The 23,957-nt window shown below is 39.8% G+C and overlaps 1 pseudogene; it reads right to left on the bottom strand.

Annotated features, from left to right (window-relative positions):
* Positions 1-22,815, bottom strand: part of LOC148017290 (1,4-alpha-glucan-branching enzyme 2-1, chloroplastic/amyloplastic pseudogene) — a 28,681-nt pseudogene extending 5,866 nt beyond the window's left edge.
* Positions 22,816-23,957: the final 1,142 nt, after the last annotated feature.

A 23,957-nucleotide genomic window follows, 5' to 3' on the forward strand; every position in this document is an offset into this window, starting at 1 on the left:
TATTCCACTTATGACAAGGAACTCTTAGCAGTTGTACAAGCATTAAAACAATGGAAGCATTATTTAATGGGTTCAGAATTCATGATAAAGACCGACCAGCAAAGCATTAGACACCTACTTAGCCAACCCCAAATTTCTGACCGTCATATCAAATGGGCTTCATTCATTCAAAGTTTCCATCCTATCATTCAATACCAACCTGGAAAAGAAAATGTAGTTGCTGATGCATTGAGTAGAAGACCTGCAATTCATAATATTTCTATCATATCTTTTGATTCTTTGATTGCTATGAAAGACACATATCACCAGGATATTACTTTTCATTCTGATTGGCAAAAATTAGTTCAAAATAATTTCATTCCTGTTGATTCATTGTCATATAATGATGGATTCATGTTCTTTGAAAAGAGACTGTGTGTTACTATTCCATTCCGATCTTTTGTTTTGAATGAAATTCATTGTCCCCCATATCAAGGTCATAGAGGTATCATTTCTACATTACGCATGTTAACTGAAGATTTTTATTGGCCGCATATGGATGCAGATGTATCTAATTTCGTTTCTGAATGTTTGATTTGTCAAAGAATAAAGAGACATCATGGTAAACAGTATGGACTATTAATGCCTTTATCTATTCCATCTAAACCTTGGGAACATATATCTATGGATTTCATTACTGGTTTACCAAATACTAAATCTAACCATGACATGATTTGGACAATTGTAGATAGATTTAGTAAGCAAGCATATTTCATTGCATGTAAGAAAACTTTAACAGCATCACAAGCAGCACAGTTATTTTTGAAAACTGTTTTTACTAACCATGGATTGCCGAAAGTGATTATTTCAGATAGAGATTCTAGATTTTGTAATAATTTTTGGATTACACTGTTTGCAAATCTAGGCACAAAGATTGATTTCTCATCTGCATTTCATCCAGAAACAAATGGACAAACAGAAGCCACAAATAGCACCATTCTAGATCTTTTACGTGCATACACTATCTCTAAACCTCAGACATGGGATACTCATTTACATTTATTACATTTAGTAATTCCTCAACTTGACTCTAGATTTATTTTTGCTCTATCTGATTGTGCCTGTATGGTGCTTTGCAAGGTAGTTGTGTGCCAGGTATAAAATCAATCTTATGGTCTTCTGGTCGTGAAGGAGGTAAACCTGGTGGTAGGTCTTCTGCAAAACAATCCTTAAAATATGCAAGAAATTCCTTATGCCTAGGGTGCATATGATTTTCCTTTGCTTGCAATTCATTCACCCAAATGAGATATGATTTACTACTCTTGCGTAATGCACGTTTTGCTTGAGTATGCAAAAGCAGTGGAAAAACATTAGATGCATGCATACCATATAATGTAATAGATTTTCCTTGAAAATTAATATTCATTGTGTGTGTGGAATAATCTATATCTGGATTATGCTGGTGTCGCCAAGGCATTCCTAAAATAATGTCACTTGACTATAATGGAACAACTAAGAAATTTCTTCTTTCAGTGTATGAACCAATTTGAATTTCTAAGTCTTGTATCTAAAAATGCAGCTTTTATGCGATAATGCGTAGGTACAGTCTATAATTTCAATTCCTTTACCAATTTTGCTGAAATAAAGTCATGAGTACTACCGTCATCATGCAAGATAGTCTTTTCCTTTCCATGCACCAAACATTTCATAGTCAATAATGAATGTGGAGTAGGCATACCTGGTAAAGTGTCAGAAGTAGTAGTGGTGTTGTCCTCATCTTCAGTGAAATCAGGCATATCCTCATGTTCGTCTTTGTCCATGGCTCCAAGATAGTTGATATGAGCTGGTGGCTTCTTTGAATGACAATTTGCTGCGAGATGTCCAGGCTGGTGACATTTATAACATACTATTGGCTTGGCTTTGGTTACATTATTTGCAATGGCGGGAAGTCTGGGTACATTTGGATTTGCTTGTGGAATAGGCTTAGGATTTGGATTGACATTGGATGGTAATGCAGGTGGTTTAGCCCAATTCTTGCGGAAAGATGGTGAAGAGAAACAACCTGGATTAAACCTTCTAAAATTGGAATTGAATTGTTTAGATCCATAATTACCATTGGCTTGGAATTGCTGTGGTCGTTTGTCTCTACCGCGTAACTTATCTTCAGTGTCGTGAGCTAGTGAGATGGCGTCGTCAAGGGTAGCAGGCTTGAACATATTCACTTCAGCATAGTAATGCCCAAGAAGTCCAGACATATACTTCCGCTTATGTGTCGTCTCTGGTACGTCTTCAAGCATGCGTAGCTGTAGGAGTGCATTCCAAAAATGCTCTGTATACTGTGGTATAGGCTCATGATCCCGTTGTTGAAGTAGATCCCACTGCTTGATAGCCTTCTCATGTAATTGCGGTGGAAGGAAATTCTGCATGAACTTCTTCTTGAAATCTTCCCAAGTAGCAGGACATTCTATGCTCTTGCGTACTACAATCCACCAAAGTGATGCTCTCTCTACCAAATGATTAGTAACACACTTCATTTTATCTTTTTCTGGATAAGTTTCCTCATGGAAATAGTCATCAAACTGACTAATGAATGATAAAACAGTCTTTCCTTCTCGTATGCCATTGAAAGTGCGAAATTTGAAACTTCATTTACTTATCTTTGATTCCTTGTGAATGGTTTGAGCTTCAAGAGTGGCGTCGATGGTACGTCGAATCAAATCTTCAGCTTGAGGTTCTTCTTTGTCGGTAGACGCTCTTTGTAATTTTGTCAATTGCGCTTGCAATGCTTGCCTAGCCCTTCGTTCTTCTTCCAATTGCATCACGATTAGATCCAGCTTTTGTTCCATGGTAGGCTCAAGTAGGTCGTCTTCAGCCATAGGATCATCCATATGTGGTTCCGTCATCCTGTAAAACTCAAAAGACCTTTCTCACTCAAAATCAGGCTAGTGGGATGAGCGTAGCTCAAATTCGAGGTTACAAGGCTATGTGTTTTTTGGTATTTCTTTCTCAATTTTCAGAAAATCTGCGATATTTCCTTCTTCGTATGTTGAAAGTACTTCAGCAAACTTGCGTATTGGTAGAATACCTTTCTACGAACAACTTTGCAGTTCAGAGTTTCTGTGCAGGAACAGCCCTTCTAGGAGTTTTGAGCACTAGTCAGTTCTGACTCTAGTTGACTAGTCTGACTTGCAGAGTTGCAGACTTAGCCGACTTGGTGAACTTGTAGGACTTGATTACAGTCGACTTGTAGGACTTGATTTTGGAAGTGCAGGACCTGGAGTTTGTTAACTTGCTTGCCTTGTATGACTTGATGAAAGCTTAATGTCTTAAGCTTAATAGCTTAAGCTTAAGAAAGAAGCTTAATGGGGGCAGCATGGCACAAATCGTGGAGGGGGGGGGGGGGGGCGTTTTCTTGACGACGCGGAATTTTCGAAAGGCCCTCTTATACCTCGTGATGAATTTCAGAAGTAATTAAGCTTCTTCTAAAGCTTAAGTCAAGCTTAAACTTGAGAGAGAGAAGAGATATGAAGTTTTCTCATAGTATATTAAGCTTCTTCTAAAGCTTAAGTCAAGCTTAAACTTGAGAGAGAGAAGAGATATGAAGTTTTCTCATAGTATATCCACGACTTTGGTGAAGGAGATGATTGCGTGGTCCTCCGCCTGTACAGCCTGGTCCTTCGTGATCTAACAGTAGAAACAGGGGTTCTTGATTGCCAGAAGGCTGCCTGTATCGATGGTTCGCGACGAGATTGACTGTAGAGCCCGATCGTTCCAGGAGCTCAGCCTTCCCACGAGATGGGTAGCGATTGGAAGCTCTTGATCTCAGCTCCGCTCTGATACCACTGGTGCGTAGATCGGTTGCTGTATGCTCACGTAGTGAATCCCAGAAGGTCCCCAAGAATAATGAACTCTACCTTTTTGCACAAAAAACAATGTAAAAAGCATGAACGACAAGAAGCAAGAGACCAATTGGGTTCAATCTCCCCCCATGCCTTGTGTGAGCGCTTCGCAAAGCATGTATTTTATGTATATTTCCATCTTCATGCTCAATAATAGCCCAATTTACAAAAATATGACAAGTTTTTAGCTTTTGAGTTTGTTTTTTCTACAAAAATAGGAAATAAAGCTAATGAATGGTGCCCATGGAGTCTGGCACGCCCAACACAATGTCCCAAATAGAAATAACATATCCGTGCGCATAGGCGCATACAAAATAATACTAAATAATCGATGCCTCAATAGACATAACAAAATATAGGCGTGGCGCCTATCAAAATATAATCCATAGGTCGAATACTCGCTAGACTCCAATGCTTTCCTCCGCCACTGCTGCTATCTCTACACATCAACTGAAGCATTCACAATCATTAGTAAAATAATACAATTAAACCGACAAAAGTGAATACCTAGCAGTCTTCAGCTACATAAATAAGTCAACTGGTTAGAAATAAATCCTAACCTTAATTTATTACGAGTGCGCACTCTAAACTCATAAACATTTATTAATTTAATATGTATTTTGCGGAATCACCCGCTATGGAATCACCCATGTACACACTAAATTAATGAAACGCCCGAAAAGGACAGGCGTCCCCATCAACTTCTCGCACAAAGAATCCACTTTGTGTATGAGCCCCGGTCATCTAAGTTTACGGAATCCACTGTAAAACCTCACGGAATCCACCGTGAAATATGCCTCCTGGCATCAAAATTCGTCAAGGTCCTCTGTGGACGCGGCTTTGCTTTCGAAATCCTTCGACGGGAGCCATCATCCTCCTCCCCTCATCATTCATGATGATGGCTCCTGACCTATCATCGACTAGATATGCATATCCCCCTACGGTATTCCTAATATGGGTCCTCTTCCATCTGCTTCCACACTTGTGGGCATATCCAAGAGTCCCCTGTGCATCTGGTGTACCGACCAGGGTAATATCTGTCGGAGTGGCATCCATAGAGGTGCCACCTGCAGACGGCTGAGCAAAAGCCAAGCAACTAGAGTAGATGTCCCCATAGGTGTGACAAATCCGGAAGGTGAGACAACTCCAGTTGAATGATGAGACAAAGACACCACGTCCGTGCCTCCACAATATCCACCTAAGCTTGAGCTACGCTCCCTGGAACCACCACGAGAGCGAGGAGTCGCACCTGTATCCTGTGCCTACCGTGGTCTCACTGCCTTCGTATCTCTGCAGCATTCCCCTAACCTTGAAGCATTCTCTCCCTCCAGTCCAAGTCTAGAGTGTCGACCTCGTCTGCTCAAAGTTCAAGCATCCGATCGTACTGAAATAGATCTAGCAGAGCGGCCTGACGATGTCCAAGATAGCTCTTGGTCTGCCATGTCTTTGAATCTTGCAATCTGCTTTCGAGACATGCACATGAAGATATTTTGCAACTCCTCATCGCTCATCCCTCGACTCATCCTGAAAATGTCACCTGCACAGATAAAAAATGATGTTAGAATAATCAATTTAAATCATACAAAGCATAATAATATAAATCCTTAAAAAAGATCTCACTTAAAATGCATATCTTTTGTACCCTTATAAGCGATTGGTCAACTAATTGAGTAAGTGGATGCTCCAAGTATGAAGTATCCTATGATCCCATGTCAATCTCTTGACACAACTCCGCATACACTGGAAGGTCAATAGACATGTCACTACCAAAGGATGAGTCCACCTCGTTCTCAAAGAATTCTTGGACTCTTGTATTTCCATCATTGTTAGCCGATGCTGGCTCCAAGATTTCGGTGGCCTCCACCCCTTGCAATATTGATCCCTCTATTTGCATATTGTCCTCATCTATTCTTGGAACATCTCTTTGATCATATACTCTTGCACTTCGGGGAGCTGAAGGTATAACATGCCACCATCAAGGTTGTCGGGGGTTTGGATAGAAGATTACTTGTTCACAAACACTTATAAGAGAGTTTAAACTATTGTGACATGTATCACGTCGTAATACAATTAACAAATAAATGAGTCCATGCACTTGTTCACAATGGGCCGACAACACAAAAGTGTCGCACAAATCCGTCCATTTTTTTTCGAAATCTATTTCGAGAAATCCAGATGGATCTTGTCGAACTATTGCTCCAACTCCTTCAAGTACCACTTTGAACCACTACACATCGAATAGTATCACGGAGAAGCTACCGTAATCCACCGTAACAATACTTTGCAAGTTCTCAAAATACTCCATCTCATCTATAACCATGTTTGAATCCGTTGCTCGTCACCGGCTCTCTTGCTGGAACCTTGCCATGATACAATAGTCCATTGTGGAGCGCATTTTGTCAATACACTCCACGCGAAAATGCCATTCACGTGACCAAGCTGCACTATATATTTTGTACTGTACATTGAAACACTCAAATTAGATATCACATATAGAATATAGATACGACAAATCCTAAAAACCTCATCACCTTTGGACTACATCCCCTCAAGAATTCCCACTCCTCCATTGAGATCTCTGCCCGTTCGCGAGACACTACGCTCAAAGCTCCATGCAACCATGGCATTGACATGAACTGCAACATCTCCTCCATACCCTCAGGATATTGAATCTATCGATAACACGTACTACGTCAGAATTCAGATCGCACTTCCTCTCAATCTTGCCTAGCAATCTGGTACTTGACAAGCCACGTCTCCATATAGGCATGGTGCAACATACAAAAGCGATTCATCTTCTCCTCCATTGTAGCATCCATTATTTTTTCTACCCCATTTCCAACCACCACATCTCCAGTCATTCTATCATCGTCCTTCAGCAACCATAGCATTTTGTTGTCTGGATCCACCGTTGGTAGCCATTGTAAAATATGCACTAGCGCCTCAGACAACAACCAAGCTTCAGCCATGCTACCTTCTGGCCGAGCTCGTTGTCGAACAAAGCCTTTCAGGGTTTTCATGAAGCACTCCAAGAAGAACATCCATCATGTATGGAGAGGTTCAGCAATCTCCACTTCATCTATAAGATACACAAGAAGGAGGATTTGTATCGTGAGCATGCTGATGGGCAGGTATTTCTCAAAGAGACAGATCGTCTCCACTGTTTCCCGCCTCGTGGATTCAATAGAGAATGTCTTAATCTCCTTCTGTGAGATCCATTACATCAAAGTTAACAACCTGCAAATGGCACTACGTATTTCTGGAGTAAGACATCCTGCGATCGTGATCGGTAGTACAAACTGCAACAAATGAGAAAGTATTATGAATAATGGCTACACTCCAAATAGCAAAATGCACACACCAATTACAATCCATTCGTAGTACAAACCTGACATATCTTATGCTAGTCATGAGATTTTAGCCCTGATAACTAGTCGTCTTTAGAAAATGCAGACCTGAGAGAACGCATCATACCCGTTGGAGTATGGATAGACTTGACTACTTGCTTCACAATGCGCTCTTCTTTAGTGGAAAAAACCCAAGGAGCGTGAGGTAGCTGCACGCGACCATCAGCACTCGACTGCGGCCAAAGCGCCTCCATCTTACCTACCTTCTTCAAATCCATTCGTGCCCCTATAGTGTCTCTCTTTCCTGTGATGTGGTCCCATAGCAAGCTACCCACATTCTTGAAAATATGCATGGGATCCAACAAATGGTTGACCTACAAGTGGGCTCAATATGGTAACTTCGCATGGACCATTTTCAATCCGTACCAACTTGCGGCGTTCATACGTGTTGGAGATCATCTAAGAAAACCTTGAGTTTATGATCCTCTGGCAAGAAAGTGGCATGTCCTTGATATACCATCTTCTTCATGGTTCGTGACCTTGGGGAGTCTAACTGTGGCCCGCACAATGAACATGCATGATAACCTGAGGTAACCAGGCCTATTCCAACACCATGACCTAGTGAATACAAGCTTGAACACGATAAAATATAGATATTACCAATGAGAACAGAGGCCTATTCACCTGAGCACTGTCCAAATCCCAAAAAGTCATGCATCGTCCACATGAGAATGGCTTGAATATTGGTAGACCACCGACCATCATGCTTGCTCATATCTTGCACAATGACCCCCTCTTCCCACAAAATCTTAAGCTCATCGACTAATGGACAAAGATACATGTCCATACTTTTGACTTTGTAGCGGCCGGGGATGAGTAAGCTAAGGATGAGATGTCCTTTCTTCGTAGAAAGCCATGGAGGATTATTGTAGTTGACAAAGACTATAGGCCACACACTAAGAAGTTGAGCGCAGACCGAATGGGTTCACGCCATCCATTGCAAGACCAAGCCAAAGATTCCTTGGCTCTCATGCAAAGACTGGAAAGGTAGAGTCAATGTGGCTCCATGTACGTGAATCCGCTGATATTCGTTGAACTCCATCCATGGACCTATTCTGCGCATGCCACGTTGTCAATCTCGCCATGCAAGACATGCGAAATATATGACTACAACTACAACCATGACCATGACCACGACCACGACTACGACTATGACCACGACCACAACCATGACCACCACCACCACCACCATCGTGACTACGACTACGACTACGACTATGACTATGACTACGACTATGACCACGACCACGACTACAACTACAACTACGACAACGGCCACGACTATGACCATGACTATGACTACAACGACCACAACCACGACGCACAACCATGACCACAACCACAACCACGACTACAATGACTACGACCACGACTACGACCATGACTATGACCATGACCATGACCACGACCATGACCACGACGACAACCATGACCATGACCACGACCATGACCACGACCACGACCACGACTACGACCACAACCATAACCAGGACCACGACCATGACTACGACTATGACTACAATGACCACGACCACGACTACGACCATGACCACGACCACAACCATGACTATGACCACGATGACCACGACTACGACTATGACTACGACTACAACTACGACTACGACTATGACGACGACCATGACCATGACCATGACTAGGACTATGACTACTTATATAGAGATGAAGAGAGAGACAAGAGTTGAGAGAAGAGAGAGAAGAAAGAGAGAGAGATCCGACTAGAGCATTTGACACCCATAGTCAACACACCATGGAAAACAAATGCACAAATTGACATTGAATTATGGCAAGAAAATCCACCACAAACCAATAGTTATAATACTCGAGGTAGGATTTCAATGTCTTATTGATTTCAATCGGTCATGGATGCCATACTATGGGTAGGTGCACTCACTAAGAATAGGATTGGTGATTCACCTCATCTTCTCTCCATCATCAATAGAATTCTCCTTTACCATTTACAACTCACCCATCTTCTCTCCACATTATTGCACACTACAATCTCTATGAGAGCATGAGATTGGGATCTCCACAAATACCAAAGCATGATCTCTAGCTTGATGGTTGGATATGTACTACTACTAGTCATGGAATAAACCTTAAAATAATTATTATGCTCAAATATATGCTTGTTAGAGCAGAAATTTGTTCCTCAGACTATTCAAAGGAAGAAAGAGGATTAATGATAAACGAGTGTCCTTCCTTGCAAGTGATTTTATATTATATTTATTAATTAAAATTGATAGTTGAAGATCAGTTTCCTAAGAGATCTTGTGGTGGTGCTGCTTTAGTTTTGTGAAGCATATGAATGATGCTGTTTTAATTTTTTGTATTTGTCTTTTTAAGAAGAGTGATTTTTATGGAATATCCAAAGTTATTTTTGGATTTACATTATGAAAAATGAATGTTTTTCATACTGATTGGCTGATTGCCTTCATTTTATACTTGCGTGGTGGAAGCTAGGACAAGCCCCATGTATGAGAGGTCTCTTTTCAGGAAGAACATTATGCTAGGAGGCACAAGTATGCTAGGGCTCTCTAGCCATATATCCCTTAGGTTTGTTGAGGATCGGCCTAACCCCTATGAGCCTAGGATGAGCTTATTGTAAGGTCCTATTTACTTTTCTCTCTTTCTCTCCCTCTCTCATTTCCTCTCCCTCCCTCACCCTCACCCTCTCTTTCTCTCTTTCCCTATTAGATTTAATGATTTTTCTCTCTTTTTCTCTCTCCTCTTCCTCGCTCATTTTTTCTCTCTCCTCTTCCTCTCTCATTTCCTTTTCTCTCTTTCTCTCCCTCTCTCATTTTTTCTCTCTCCTCTCCCTCTCTCATTTCCTTTTCTCTCTTTCTCTCCCTCTCTCATTTCCTCTCCCTCCCTCACCCTGACCCTCTCTTTCTCTCTTTCCCTATTAGGTTTAATGATTTTTCTCTCTTTTTCTCTCTCCTCTCTCTCTCATTTCTTTCTCTCTCTCTCTCTCTCTCCCTCTCCTTCTCTCATTTCCTCTCCCTCCCTCACCCTCACCCTCACCCACTCTTTCTCTCTTTTCCTATTATGTTTAACATCTTTTCTCTCTCCTCTCCCTCTCTCATTTCTTCTCCCTCCATCTCCCTCTCTCATTTCCCTATTATGTTTAATGTCTCCCTCCCTCTCCCTCTCCCTCTCTCATTTCCTCTCCCTCTCTCATTTCCCTATTATGTTTAATGTCTCCCTCTCCCTCTCCCTCTCCCATTTCCTCCCTCTCCCTTTCTTTCTCTCTCTCTCCCTCCCTCTCCCTCACTCATTTCCTCCCCCTCCCTCTCTCATTTCCTCCCTCTCCCTCTCTTTCTCTCTTATTTCCTCTCCCTCTCTCAATATACACAAATGATACAAAAAAAAGTAAAAGAGAGAGAGTGAACTCTTCCTCCCTCTAGTTCTCTCATTTCATCCCCCTCTCTCTTCCATTTCCTCCCTCTCCCTCTCCCTCTCTTTCTCTCTCTCTCCCTCCCTCCATCTTCCTCTCTCATTTCCTCCCCCTTCCTCTCCCATTTTCTCCCTCTCCCTCTCCCTCTCTTTCTCTTTCATTTCCTCTCCCTCTCTCAATATACACAAATTATATAAAAAAAGGTAAAAGAGAGAGAGAATGCACTCTCCCTCTCTCATTTCCTCCCCCTCCCTCTCCCTCTCCCTCTCTTTCTCTTTCTCTCCCTCCCTCTCCCTCTCTTATTTCCTCCCCCTCCCCCTCCCTCTCCCTCTCCCTCTCCCTCTCTTTCTCTCTCATTTCCTTTCCCTCTCTCAATATATACAAATTAAACCCTAAACAAGTAAAAGAGAGAGATAATGGACTCACCGTAAAGATTCGAAGGAGGGTTTGGCGGCTCCTCTTCACGACGGTAGATTCTCTTTGTGACAGCGGCTCCTCCTCTTTTTCGTGAATGATGGTGGCGGCAGTAGTGAAAAGCCTTCTTCCTCTCCCTCTCTCACCCTCTATGCAATTAAATGATCGCTCTCTCTCTCTCTCCCTCTCCCTCTCGAAAACTTTCACGAATGGGCGAAATAAAACGCGCTCGGGTTTCGGCCCGTTTTTTTAATCTGTGGGGCGTCGCTATTTGTGTCACATTTGCGACGCTAATAGCGATGCAAATAGCGATTCTTCTATTTAACGTCACTAATCGGCATTGCTATGGCCTAGTTTCCTTGTAGTGAGGCAACTGATCCTGAGCTTCAAGAGAAGCTTCATGATTTGCTTGAGGATCAGACTACAAAGACAAGTTTGAAAATAGAGTGAAGACATGTCAAGGAATCTGTTATTGCACTTGTGAAGAAGCATAGAAGAAGAGAAAGATTGCATAACTCTAGCTTTCCCACTGTTACGGGCAAGAGAGTTGATGTATCCAGTAAGCCACTTACTTCTGTGGCTAACCCTACGGTTGTATGTCTTAGATGAATTGGTCAAAAGCATGTGGGATCTTCAATTGAAGGTTGTGAAATTGGATGAAAAAATACAAGCGAAAAGGGGACAGGCAGCAGCCCTTAAGCCAGGAAAAAGATGTATGTGGTGTGATAGTTTGCAGCATGAAAGAAATGATTATGCTGCCTATCAGGAGGCCTTGGTACGACAACTCATCTTTTGGAAAGATGACAAGATCCATGCATGAGAAATGGGATTTCCTCTTGCTTTGAATTTTGAAGAGGTATGGAGAATTTGTTGGAAGACTTGGCAGTTTGAAATGCTTATGTGGCGGTATATGCTTCTACTTTTGGTCTACAGTTGGATAGAATGCATGGCCAAGTGATGGTTGGTCCAAAGGATGAAATTTGGACACATACTTTGCATGCAACTGAAAAGAGAAAGGTCACTGATAGTGACATGTCTCATGCAGGGCAAGACATTCGTGGCATAACAGGTTGGGAATCACAGGTAGATGCATATTTAGTGTATGCATATTTAGCAAAGGTACAAAATATGAATGTACTTGTGGAAGAAAAATGAAAAAGAAATGAAGATAATGGAGGGACATCTAAAAGAATGATAAGAAGAAGTGTAGATCAGCCTAAAGCTACAAATCAGCCACCTCCTGAGCATGTTATGGAAGAGGTTAGTCATGAGCAAAAACAAGATAACAACAAGAGGGCAAAAAGAATGGCAAGCAGCCAAGTTATAAGTTGGAGTCTAACATTGAGATAGCCACAGATCTTAAGAAGGTTCTTGAAGAACAGATCCTAAACAATCGGGTGGAATTCACCTTGGGAGAGGTGCTTGGCATTGCCAAGCGAGAATTTCATGATGAGATCATTGACATAATTAAGAGAAAGTGTTTGTTTTTCTTGGTGATGGATTTGCTAAATGAAAAGATTCACATGAAGATCTTGGAGCCCTCTTCAGCTTGAACTCAAATCATTGCTTTACTATGCCCAAAAATAATGGGGCTTTGAGATTTATTCAAGACATGCAACCGGTCAATAAAGTGACCATAAGAAACGTGGGTACAGGTCCTGTGGTTGAAGAATTTGCAAAGGCTTTTGCAAGCAAAGTGATCTATTCTTTGGGTGATCTTTACTCAAGGTATGATCACTTTCAACTTGCAATTAAAAGCAGGGATATCACAACCATGAAGACTCCCTTGGGGTTAGTATGGATGTGTATCTCCCATAGGGTGCAACAAACTAGGTGGCACACATGACAAATGCTATGAATAAGATACTGAAAGATTTTATACCACAATTGACAATGCCCTTTTTGGATGATGTTCCAATAAAAGAGTGTGCAATGGATGAAAAGAATGAAGAGATGGATGCTCATGGATGCAGACACAGTTTGTTGCAGACCATATTGTGGATTGTGAGAGGATTTTGACACATCTAGAAGAGGTGCATTTAACTCTTTTTAGACAAAAGTCTATCTTTGGAGTTGAAGAGGTTTTGATTGTTGGGCATATGTGTGGGCCTTATGGGAAAAGAACATGGCCATAAAAAATAGATGGGATTGATAGAATGCAAGATGTATGCATGAATGTATCAGAGGTGCATAGATTCTTGGGTGCATGTGTGTTCTATTTGATATGGATTCCTCACTTTGCACATGTAGCCAATGATCTATATCAAATTCTGAGGAAAGTTTAGAGGTTTCCTTGGGAAAAGATGCATTAGAAAGCAATGAAGAAATTGAAGCAACTCTTAAAGTCTGCTCCTACATTGAGAAAGGCTGACTATTTACATGGAAAGCCTATCATTATTACTATTGATACAAGCCCAATTGGGATTGGATGGGAAATTGGGCAAGATGATGAGGAAGGGCAAAGATATGCAATACATTGTGGTACTAAAGTATTGACTAAACGATAGAGAAGGTATCCATAGGTAAAAAGAGAATTATGGGGAATTGTGACAGTCCCCCCTTAAATGTGATAAGGAGTATTTTATGGGTCCTCATTTAGTCATTGAGACCGATTGTTTGCTAGTATTGGGTATGATTACTAGTTGTGCTACCTCGGACATTGCTATGATCTGGTGGATTGCAAACATAAAATCTTTGAGCCCTGAATTTCAACATATTGCAGGAAGAGGTAACCTAGTGGCATACATGTTAACTCGAGCACACTATCGTGATGTTATGAGGACACAGTGTGAAAACGTATGGAATGCATCATCATCATACTTCTTATTAATCAAGAGAGTCAATGTGATCTGAGTCATTAGTATTAGTGTGAGTTGTATGGATTATCCAAAAATACTAGATTTTTGGATAATTTTGGCCTATATTTGATATTATTTATTGTAAGAATCTGAAAATTTTAGAAAAGCTTCTAGATTAGGATGGCATGCAAAACACAAGTGGTTTTTTCAGCCAGTTAGGAGATTTTTCATAAAAAAGGAGAGATTGATGAAATCACATACATCGCGATCGCTATAAACAGGCTAAAATTTGCAAATTGAATGGAAAGAAGAAGGAGTAATCAGGGAGATCAATGACTAGGTGTCGTAGTGTTTTACCCCCCTTTTAGAGCCAACAGAGCCATTAGATTTGGGGTCCGAGTGGCAGAGAAGGAACTATAATTTTTATACACATTTTGTTCTACGAAGAAGCTCCAGGAGATCTAATGCCTGAAGATTCCTTCTGACTAGTGGAAGATTCTAGGTTCTTTCAATACATATTGATTCAATTCATTGTGATTTGTTTTTGTAGTGTTTACCACTTGGGTATTCTCTATCTTCTCTTCTATCTCCTATCTCTACTTCCTTCTACTTCAGATCCTCGGTGTATTCAACCTTTCGATAAAAACCCCTCCGACATTGGTGAACCCGACATGAAAGGTCATCACAAGAAGGAAAGACAAGATTGGAGAATGTATTTGAATACATTCTCCAGTGATGTTTTGCAGCAGTTGGTGCAAAATATGAATATGCTTATGCTGGTACAACAACAACAACAAGTGATGCAAGCTTCAGCTCAAATGGAAAGTGTTGTGATGAATGATTTGCAAGCAACTGAGTGTGAGGTGAAGTTATTCACAATGGATGGAATGTATTTGCATGTGTACATACCTATGCTTAGAAGATGGAATTCTTTGGAGTGGCTCAATCTTCATGTAGTCGGTATTTTGTACATGTTACTGTTCATGAACTGAAAGCAAGGATTACTAAATTATACTTGTAGGATGCAGACTAGGTAGCCTTCATGAAGATACTCAGGGAAGAATTTTACATTGAGGACACCAGTTTGATTACGCGCAAGACTTTTCAAAAGTGGGTTTTACAACCCAATAAGGGTCTTCTAGCTACGGGATTGTTAAGAGAACTTGAAAGTCGATTTGAGTAGTTGGATCTTACAAAACAGCAAGCTCTTGCAAGTTAAAAATTGAATTGTTTCTATAGGCAGCTAATCTTGAGCTTCAAGAGAAGCTTGATGATTTGCTGGAGGATTAGACTATAGAGACATATTTGAAAACAGAATAGAGACATGTCAAGGAAGTTGTTACTACACTTGTGAAGAAGCATAGAAGAAGAGAAAGTTTGCATGTCTCTAGCTTGCCCACTGTTACGAGCAAGACAGTTGATGTATCCAATCAGCCACCTACTTCAGTGGCTAACCCTATGGTTGTACCTGCTATTGTTCCCTTTGTTAGGGAAGATGTCTTAGATGAATTGGTCAAAGGCATGTGGGATCTTCACTTGAAGGTTGCAAAATTGGACGAAAAAGGACAAGAGGAAAGGGGATGGGCAGCAACCCCTAAGCTTGGAAAAAGATGTATGTGGTGTGACAGTTTGCAGCACGAGAGAAAGGATTTTGCTCCCTATCAGGAGGCCTTGGCACGTCAACTTATCTTTTGGAAAGAAAGCAAGATCCATGAATAGGAAACGAGATTTCCGCTTGCTTTGAATTTTTGAAAGGGAGGTATGCAGAAGTTATTGGAAGACTTGGCTGTTCGAAATGCTTATGAAACGGTGCATGCTTCTACTTTTGGTCTACAGTTGGAAAGAATGCATGGCCAAGTGATGGTTGATCCAAAGGCTAAAATATGGGCACATGCAGCTGAAAAGAGAAAGGTCACTGATAGTGAAATGTCTCATGTAGGGCAAGACACTCGTGGAATAGCTTGTTGGGAATCACTGATAGATGCATATTCAGTGTATGCATATTTAGCAAAGGTACAAAACACGGATGTACTTGTGGAAGAAAAATGAAAAAGAGATGATGATAATGGAGGGACATCTAAAAGAATAACAAGAAGAGGTGTAGATCAGCCTAAAGTTGCAAATCAGCCACCTCCCAAGCATGTTATGGAAGGGGTCACCCGGAGTAAAAAAAGGATAACAAACAAGAGGGCAAAAAGAAGGGCAAGTAGCCAAGATATAAATTGCGATCTCACATTGAGACAGCCATAGATCTTAAGAAGGTTCTTGAAGAACGGGTCTTAAACAATCGGGTGAAATTTACCTTGGGAGAGGTGCTTGGCATTGCCAACCAAGAATTTCATGATGAGATCATTGACATAATTAAAAGGAAGCATCAGTTTCTTGGTGATACCACTAGTTTCTTGGTGATAAGCATCAGTTTCATGATGAGATCATTGACATAATTAAAAGGAAGCATCAATTTGTTGTGTATTCGGGCTGAATATGAGCATGAAGTAAGACTGGATTATCTATGCAGGGTGCTACTAATCAATGGACAACATGTGAAAAAGAGAAGAAAGTCATTGAAAATGCATTGTCTTGTAGCAATATGTAGGGTTGAGTAAGGCAAATGCAACAATATGAAGAAGAGATTCTAGGATTTATTCCTCGAAGTCACTACACAAGAAATCATTGGGCTAGAACTACCACTAAAATGGTAATGAAATTAGGGAAACGTGAAACTCCTTGTGTTTCTTTACTTGACCATGGGTCTGAGATAAATGTCATTGAGTGGGGATTGTATGAAAATGGTGCATGGTCTATGGACATAGACCATGGTTGGTGTACGAGGGCTGCAAATAATTCTTCAAGGAATCTCTATATTGCATGTCCTAATGTAAAAGTGACGATTGGTGATGTACAAGAAGAGCAGCACTTCTTTGTGCAAGATAATTCCTCATATGCAGTGATTTTGGGACAGCCCTATATTACAGGTGTGCGTATGGAAACAAAGGTTCTTGATGATGGTTTTGCTTATGCAAGAGTCAGAAGCAAGGATGGGAGAAAAGCAGTCCAATTTCTTACTATTTGTGTTAATATCTTTCTTTGATCTTTGTAAAAGTACCCCAAACACCTCTATATTGGGGATAAAACTTGCTTTAACATCAGCCTATAACCCTAAAGGAAATGACAAAATTAAAAGAGGTCATCCACCTATTGTGAAGGCATTGGCAAAAGCATGTGGAGAGAAGGTAAAAGAGTGGCCATGATTGCTCCCTTATGCTTTGTGGGCCGACAAAACAACTCATAGTGCTGTTACAGGATATATGCCTGTAGAATTGATGTATGGTTAAAAAACTATCATGCCAATAGAAGAGATGATAGTCACATGGAGTGTGTTACCTTGGGAGGAGGAGTTGAATCGAGAGGAGTTGTTGGCCTTACGCATTAGACAGTTGGAAAGAAAGTTAGAAGACATAGAGGCAGCAACTACAAAGTTAAGGGCAACAAGGATACAGAACAAGAAATGGTTTGACAAAAGACATAGATTGAGACCAAGAACCATACAAGATGGGGATTGGATATTGGTGATAGTAGTTTAGACAACCAGCATAGTGCCATGCGTAAAGTTTCCAAAAGATGGTTCAGACCCTATCTAGTAAGACAAGTGTTTGATAATGCTACTTATACATAAAATGAACTAGATGGGACAAACATAAAACTTCCGGTAGCATGGAAAAGAATCAAATTATTGAAGAGGCGAGAATCTACTACCTATGAGTTTCCAGAAATGGAAGAAAATAGTGGCCATGATACATGGGCTAGCCAGGAAGATATGGAAGATGAAGAATCAAAGGCTATGGTTGCAAAGGATGAGGAGGACTCAAAATCCGGTGACAACTAAGATTTTGGCACATAGCGGAGGATGTGCAGGTTCACAGGGGGTGGATGTCATGATGCTATGTGGACAGTGTGAAAAAGCATGTAATGCATCATCATCTGACTTCTTTATTGATCTAGAGATTCAATGTGATCTGAGTCATTAGTACTAGTGTGAGTTGCATGGATTATCCAAAAAGACTAGATTTTTGGATAATTTCAGCCTATTTTTTATATTATTTTTTGTAGAAATATAAAAAAGTTAAAAAAGCTTCTAGATTAGAATGGCATGTAAAAAGCAAGTTGCTTTTTCAGTCAGTTATGGGATTTTCGTAAAAAAGGACAGATTGAAAAAATCGTGTACGTTGCGATCGCTGTAAATAGGCTAAAAACTATAGTTTGAACTAGAAGAGGAAGAAGAAGTGATCTAGGAGATTTTTGAGCACGTGTCATGAAATTTTACCCCCCTTTCGGAGCCAACGGATCCATCAGATTTGGGTTTTGAGCAATAGAGAAGGAGTTGTAATTTTGATGCACGTTTTGTTCTATGAAGAAGCTCTAGGAGATCTAATGCCTAGAGATTGCTTCTCAATAGTGCAAGGATTCTAGTTTCTTTCAATACATATTGATTCAATTCATTGTGCTTTGTCTTTGTTGTGTTTACCACTTGTGAATTCTCTTTCTTCTCTTCTATCTCCTATCTCTACTTCCTTCTACCTCTGATCCCTGGTGGATTCGACCTTTCAACAAAAACCCCTCCAACAACACTTTCATGGTTCACTATACACGAGCATCACTACCAAGTGATACAAGTGCCCTCCATTTCTGGAGAGACTTCCCTAGATTGCTTGGTAACCTATGTATAGTTCACTATACATGGGAGTCTCAAGTGATACAAGGGTCCTCTACCTTGCAAGGGATCTTCCTTTGTCTGTGCGAGGGAGCCTTTTGCCCACGGAAGGGGTCTCTCTCCACTTGTTGTGAGGGGTCTCTCTCACTTGGTGAGGTTATCCATGTGTGGTTCACTACACATGAGGGTTAGCACCAAGTGATATGGAGATCCTCCACCTATGGAGGCACCTCCTATGCTTGGTCATAACCCATGTAGGGCTCACTACACATGAGGGTTGCCAAAAGGGATACAAAGACCCTACACCCATGGAAGGGGTTTCTCTCACTTAGTGGTAACCCATGTGGGGTTCATTGCACACAAGGGTCATCATCAAATGATAGGGGACCCTTCACTTGTGGAAAAAGTCCCACCTTTCTTTCTTGGTGGTGAATCATTATCTGATTATACTATACTATATAGCAGGGTTACCAGAGGGCAATATGCTCACTCTCCACTAAGCAATATACACATCCATTTAAAGATCATCTATATATTTGAAGTTTCTACTTAGTTTGATTAGAAAATAGCACAAAGATAGAAATAGCCTACACCTACTATGTTGTTAGATGGAACCATGTGCAATGAGCCAACGTCTATTGTTGGATGGGCTCCTTGATCTACCATGTTGAGGGAAAAATGGTGAGAGAGCACGAATGAAGCAAAGCACTACATGAGAGTAGATGCACCATATAAGAATAAAGCTAAAGTGATCAAAGGATAATCGAGAGGACATGAGTATAGTAGGAGAGAGCATCTTGAAAATTTGAATCCTAAAACCTTTTTGAGTGATCCCTACTGATGTAAGGTATACTTATATGATTAGTGGTATCACTATGGAGTTAATGAGTGATTATTCCCTTTTAATTACATTTCTAGCTCCAAGGTCTTGTTTTGTACTATTTAGAAGTACTGAAAGTGGTACTTTTTTCCTGGGGAGTCCATCTCTATATAACGTGTGTTTAAATGGTACTTTTAAAACCCCTTTTTAAACTACTTGCACCATTTTATATACCCCTTTTGTGGATTTTGAAGGTAATATTTATATTCCTTTTGTAAATGTAAATTTTGAGATGAGGTTCATTTTTATAACCCCTTCTATACAATTCAAATAAAAACACAATGCCACACTAGTACTCTATGTCGAGTTTTTTCATGATAATCTGAGTTCAATATCCAAACATCATATCAATATTTTAAATGTTGTTAGAAGTTGAAAGAGATGAGCAACTAAGCATTTATAGCTACCCACCCACATAAGGGAACAAAGAACCCAAAAAATCAAAGTTCATAATATAATAGAAACTCAAGAATTTGCACAAAGGATCATGATACCCTCATTAAAATTTCCTTATTCTTCCATTGATACACACATAAACACTAGAGCGTGCAGTCTTGTACACTTTTACAACCCTATAAAAGAGCCAGCTTTACTAGAGGGCAAGCCGAACCATGCACAACAACCATAGATAATCATGGCCTAAATCGTGAGTGTAAAAGCTAAGATAAGATACAAGGTAATGACCTTGAGTAGTAGATACAATAATATATATAAGTGACATATTTTAGACTAGCTTAAGATAGGAAATGATATCAATTATACCTTTAGGGAGATTTGGAGGGGCTCTCATGTGACTAAAAGTTTCTATATTTGAAAAGGTGAATACATCCCATATAAGAAACACCCATCACATGGATTTTCTAGACCCATGGATCTAGTTACACAACATAAAACATAGATTTTTCTTTCAAGGCCAAGACCTTGGCTTGAGATCAGATTTCAAAGAATTTTGTGATGGTGTGAGAGCCTCCCATTTATGATAGGGTCTCTAGAAACCAACAGATTTCCCAACTTTAGGCATAGCGTCATATTGATCTTCACCATAGATACAAGTGATAAACTAAAAAATAAATAATCCATATGAATTCTCAATATATCCCGAATAAAAGGTTGTCATTCTAACCTCCAATCCATGCTTATAGTTCTTCCATGTGATTGCAGATCCCATCTCTTGTGTACCTGCTCATGTCAAAGGGCCCAAAAAGATCTACTTTTTCAAATATTTTGTAATAAGGTTAATAGATATGAAAGGGAGGAGGTCTAGTCTAGCATCAAGAAATGAGAATAGAAATACCTCACATCATCATGGTGGCCTATAAGCATACCCCACTATCAATCAAATAATGCTTTTCTACATATTTTATCATGGTTTGGCCATAAAAGTACTTCTCATGCAAGGACTCCCTATTACCATTAAGCTATCAACTCTCCTCATACTCATCTCATCCAACCTCGTTAGCAAGCCAAAGGATAATCTCACTATTTACACGCAAAATATGATTTGATACATCTCAAATCCTTGCCCCCATCTCACATAGCTAGATAGCTCCTTCTTCCCCCCATACAGCCCTTATCAAGAAACTTAAAATCTTTTAAATTCCCACAGCCCCATTCACACAAGGATTTATCTACATAATACATAAACCCATAATAGTCAATATATAACCTCATCCCTCCCTCCCAATAGATACAACTTCAAAACATATGTAGATGGCATCGCATTCACCATGGTGAAACCATGTTTTTTCGAGTTTTCTTCGATTCTTCTCTTAAAAAATGTTCCTATGCACCCAAGGCCTCATTACATCACTAGAAAATAAATTGAGGCTTTCATCATCTCCTGAGATCTTGGTATTGATGATAAGACATTTTAACATAAAAACCAACACAAGAATTGACACCACATGTTAGCTAGTCATGCAAGCATTATAAATTTTCATATTCTAACTTTTAAAAACTTGAGAATTTACAATATCTGCAAGAATCCATTCTCTACTGTGCAAAAAGGATGTTACAACATTTTACAATAGCACTATGACATAAAGCTATATGCAAAAATCTCCAAGATCCACATGTCCAAAGTATATCCCCTACATCTGGACTCTATAATATAGGAATATCTATATACATGTACTATATAAAAGAAGAGAACATAAGTATATTGTCTCCCATTGTTTTCATCAAGTTTTATCTCCATGCATAATATTGTCAAGGAATCCCAAAAGATCAAAATGCGATTTTTTTTTTTGAAAGCAAGACAATAGCAAATCTCTTGTGTCAATCCCAATACATCACCTTAATACTTTAGCAAAAAAAAAAAACATTATTTAGTCAACCTACTACCTTACCATAAGACTAGCTCTCAAAAAACCCTTTGGTAGCAATACTTCAACTACAAAGAGTATGTCCTAGCCTTGTGAGGTGTTAGCTTGAAGATCCATTTCCTATAGGAAAAATGACTATAAAAAGCATAACAAGCTTATTTAGAAAGAAAATACAAAGGTTGTTCCAAATTGAAATCACTTACTTTGAACATCCACGTGATTACTCAACACACTTGAGAACGTTAGTAAACAATTTATAATCATTCTCACCTTGTTGATATCTTTCATTTGATGGATTGCATGTTAGATTTGCCAATGGGATCACCAACTCTATGGAGATCATGTTCAAGTTTGTCAAGTCATGTGAACATATGTGATCCTTTCACCTTGCGGTACCAACCAAGCTGAACTTCTATGCCTTCAGGTTGATCAGTCAAATCAAAGCCTCATTTACAATCCACATATCTACCTCCTAATTTTTCCCTCATCTTCTAGACTCTGCCAAGGTACCAAGTGCTATGAGACCCATCCATTTTATTCAAGTTTGTGGCTTTTCGGGATGCTTACTACTTCCTTCATCTTGTCTATCATACACAAAATATAATGCACAATCACAACCTATCCCAGAGAAATTCACATTGCTTGATGATTGTGATTTTAGTTTAAGGTCAAAGTAGACACCTTGCATCATTCTTGTCAATTGATCCTTTGACAAAGTCAAATTCCCATTCAATTGACTGACCAACATAGTCTTGAAGATATGGTTTCCATCAACTTCCACCATTGGGTTGATCTTAAAAATTTTTGTAACAATACTTGAGCCATGAACCTCATCTAAGAGCCCATCAATTTCATGTTGAATCTCACTAGGAGCAATGAGGTCCTCATCCCCATCTGGATCCTCTAGTTGTTCTTCATGAGTGATTGGTTGTCCAAAGTGATCATATTCATCAGCCTCACCCACTTGATCGTCTATATTTGACCACATAGAATTTGTATCCTCCCGAGGTTATGACCACCAATTTAAGTTATCTGTCTTGCTAGGTTTCAATCCCAATGACTAACACAATGTTTGTGCTTTCTACAAAACTTCTTTCAATGCATCTACTATTATTTTTTATGAAGCCACACATTCATAGTTACCTAGATCTACCTCTGAAGTATTTTCTTATATATTCAAACACTTCCATATATGCTCTTTCTTCTTGTGAGCCCTTGAGAAGATTAGCCCATCTAAACTACATTCATGCATGGCGATCTTATTCAAACTACCAACACTATGCAAAAGGTATCCGAAGTCAAATGTTCTTTCTTATTTCACCATACCGCTAATTTTACTAAAATCAATTTTAGTTGCATCTCATCCAATGAGATGTAATGGACACTTGAGACCAAGAAAAAGTTCACCAAACATCTTTATGAGAAGCACAAAAAAATGGCATGAAAGTTGAATATCTATGTAGGTCTCTTTACTTATGAAGTTTATCTTCAAGTTATATGTGGCCTTTGTTGATGTAGCCATAGCCTCCAAAGCCTCAAGAAGAAACTAACCTTGGTTGTGATCACCACATGGTACTTTACGTTTAGATGTAGTGACAGGAAAATATCAATGTAATTAGCCACAATATACAAATATTTCATAGTTCCTTGTATGCTTCTCTTTCTCATCTATAATTGCCTCATACAATGTTGCACATGTCTACTTGCAATCCTCTAGGTAGTTGCCCAGTTTTGGAAGTCATCTCTTTGTGTGTCCCCATCTCATAGCTTGTGTTGATTGATGGAAAATGACTTGTAGACCATTGTAGCATGATTGAGTGTAATCCAAACCTTGCCAATTGCAAGTTGTCGAGTAGCGCTATCGAGGGGACTAATAAGCTTTTTTCCATAATGTATAAAGTCTTGATCATGTAAACCATACACGTGTCCTTCCACAATTCTCACTTTTAATTTCCATCCACACCAGTTAATAAAGAAATAGTTCTTGTTCTTCCCAAGGTAATCTTTAAGTATAAGCTTGCACCATCTACTCTACCCATCTAAAGCATGCCCAATTATGAGGCCTATTTTATCCCTTAGCTTTACATCCCACAAACGTTCCATGAGACTTTATTGATTTCTCAGAGAAAC

This window comes from Lygodium microphyllum, chromosome 22 (assembly GCF_053477565.2).
Source record: "Lygodium microphyllum isolate KBCC chromosome 22, Lygodium_microphyllum_v1.1.10, whole genome shotgun sequence".
In the NCBI taxonomy this organism is placed as follows: Eukaryota; Viridiplantae; Streptophyta; class Polypodiopsida; order Schizaeales; family Lygodiaceae; genus Lygodium; species Lygodium microphyllum.